Source organism: Crocuta crocuta, unplaced genomic scaffold, assembly GCF_008692635.1.
Source record: "Crocuta crocuta isolate KB4526 unplaced genomic scaffold, BGI_CrCroc_1.0 scaffold192, whole genome shotgun sequence".
NCBI classification, from domain to species: domain Eukaryota; kingdom Metazoa; phylum Chordata; class Mammalia; order Carnivora; family Hyaenidae; genus Crocuta; species Crocuta crocuta.
In genome coordinates, this window is record NW_027528803.1 from 1,634,736 (window position 1) to 1,638,011 (window position 3,276).

The window sequence follows — 3,276 nt, forward strand, 5'->3', positions numbered from 1 at the left end:
TTTAGTGATGCTGTGATACAATCCTACTCTCTTTTCCCAAAGGTTTAGAAAATTAGCTATTCAAAGCATACACTTATCAGAGCAAAGGAAGAGGGACATTGCCAATTATGAGGTAAATAACTGATGAAAGAAAACAAGAGCAGAACTGCCATCAATCAAGTGGGGGTGTTAGAAATTCCACCAAGAAATTCATTGGAACATGAGGTACACAAACTCTCAATATTGTCAGAGTACTTGAAAATGTAGTGGACATACCACAAAAATGATTACATCTTCCTGTGTTCAGAATAGGGGCAGGAGCTAATGGAAATAATTTTACTTACTAATTTGTGATCATATAAGTGTCTTCATTATCATTGTATTTCAACTCTCCTTATTCCTTTCCTCCTCTTATTTTTTCCTTCCCTGTTGTGCATCTGTATGTGTATGTTTGTGTGTATGAGTACATACACATTTTCTTCTGGGGTAGTTTTTACTTGTGTTTCCATTGTTATACAAGTAATAAGTAGCAATTACATAAGATACAAAAATTAAGAGTAGAAAATTAAAGGGTGCCTAGGTGGCTCAGTTGGTTAAGCATCTGACTTCAGCTAGGGTCATGATCAAATGGTTTGTGTATCACAGCCCAGTATCAGGCTCTGGCTAACAGTTCAGAGCCTGGAACCTGCTTCAGATTCTGTGTTTCCCTTTCTCTCTGCCCCTCCCACACTCCTCACTTTCTCTCTCTCTCTCTCTCTCTCCTCTCTCTCTCTCAAAAATGAAATAAACACTAAGTTTTTTAAATTAAAAAAAAGTAGAAAAATAAATCCAAATTATCCCATCAATCATATATACAAATGACATTAACAACACATAACTTTCCAAATTTAAAAAATGCTTTGTATTGTGCCTTTACAATATGATATTTTAGAACATTCTTTTTATGTATATATTCTTCCAAACATTTAAATTGTTCCATGGTGTTTCATTTTTATACAGATGTATTTAATACTTATCATTGAATGTTAATTTCTGATTTTTATCCATTAAAAATACCATTATAGAGAAAGGAAGATGGTGATGAAGTGGGAGGAACTAAGGCTTGCCTCATCCCATGAACACAACTAGCTATCAAAATATCTTAAATACTCCAAAAATTGACCTAAAGACTGACAGAACAAACTTCATGACCAAAGACAGAGAAGAAGTCACATCAAATAAAGTCAGAAGTGCAGAGATGTGGCTTAGGGAAGAAACGGATTATGGGTGCTACAGAGGCAAGGGAGATGTGTTGGAGATGGGTGAGAGGGAAGAGTACACAGGGGAATGCACAAGAAGAATGTTTCTGAAAGCCATTGGTTTGGAAAATGAGAGCGGCTGAATTTTATAAGTTCTTGCAACCAGTGGGGCTAAAAGTCTGAAGTTTTATTATTATTATTTTAAATATTTTTCATGTTTCGTTTTGAAAGAGAGAGAGAGACAGGGAGGGAGAGAGAGAGAGCGTGCTCCCCATGAGTGGAGAAGGGCAGAAAGAGAGGGAGATGCAGAATCCAACACAGGCTCCAGGCTCTGAGCTGTCAGCCTGACAAGGCTTGAACCCACAAGCTCTGAGGTCATGACCTGAGCCAAAGTGGGACACTTAACTAACTGAACCACTCAGGCACCCCAAAGTCTGGAGTTTTAAAGGTCAGTCGTCTTGGGTGGGATAGATCTAGGAGGGCACTGTCCTGCTTCTGGCGAGAAGGCAGGCAAACAACCTGGATGTAGACAGCATGGAAACAGTGATCTGAAAAACGCCTCATGCCAAAGAAGGCAGAGTATTTGCTACTATATGGGCACTTCCCTGAAAGGCAACATTCATAAAGACACCTCTCCAGGAAAGAAGGCGTTGGCTTGAGACATTTTCCTCTCCCACCCCTCAGCATAAACACAGCAACCTGCAGGAAATAGCGCAGCACCCACAATGGCTTCCCAACTTTGTTACACCAAGTCTCACACCCCTACACTATGGTGGAACTGCCCTTCTCAGTCACACTTGCCTCAGTACCAATGCAGTGGGCCCCAACCCATGAGACCATCACAAACCCCTGCCCACACCACATCCCTCGACCAGAGAGTTCTACAGAGACTCAGTTCTGGTGGAGTTGGTGTCAGGTCTCATTTCACAAACAGACCAGAGCACACCTAGTTAAAACTTGTCACATACAGGCCAGGCACCAAACACTGCCACAGCAGGTAAGAAGACCCTCTATAGACAACTGGATTGAAGGATAAAGTAGCCAAAACACAAAAGCAGAACACACACAGTACACACCAAAGACACTTGCTGAAGCACTAGGCCCTAGGCACTACACAATCTCTTTTACATAAAGCCATTACTTTATGAACAGGAGACATAACTGGCTTTTCTAACACAGACAATAAGGCAGAAATAGACAAAATGACAAGATGGAGGAATTTATCCCAAGTGAAAGAACAAGATAAGGCCACAGGAAGAGATCTAAGCAAATCAGTTATAAGTAACATGTCTGATGGAGTATTTAAAGCAACAATCAAAGGGATACTCAGGATCCAGGCTCCAAGCTGCCAGCTCAGAGCCCAGCATGGGGCCTGAACCCACAAATTGTGAGATCATAACCTGAACTGTTGTTGAATGCTTAAGTGACTGAGCCATCCAGGTTCCCCTGAAAAAAACTGCCCCACCAACCATCAACTCTCAGGTTGTTCTCTGTATTTAAGAGTCTCTTAGGTTTACCACCCTCTCTGTTTGAAACTATTTTTCTTCCTTCTTCCCCTCCCCCATGGTCATTTAAGTTTCCCAAATTGCACATATGAGTGAAAACATATGATATCTGTCCTTCTCTGACTGACTTATTTCACTTAGCATAACACCCTCCAGTTCCATCCACATTGTTGCAAAAGGACAGATTTCATTCTTTCTCATTGCCAAGTAGTATTCATTGATTATATGAACCACATCTTCTTTATCCATTCATCAGTTGATGGACATTCAGGCTCTTTCCATAATTTGGCTATTGTTGAAAGCACTGTTATAAACATTGGGGTACATGTGCCCCTGTGAATCAGCACTCCTGTACCCTTTGGATAAATTCCTAGTAGTATGATTGCTGGGCCATAGGGTACTTCTATTTTTTATTTTTTGAGGAACTTCCACACTGTTTTCAAGGGTGGTTGCACCAGTTTGCATTCCCATCAACAGTGCAAGAGGTTTCCTGTTTCTCCACACCCTTGCTAACATCTTTTGTTTCCTGAGTTGTTAATTTTAGCCTCTCTGAC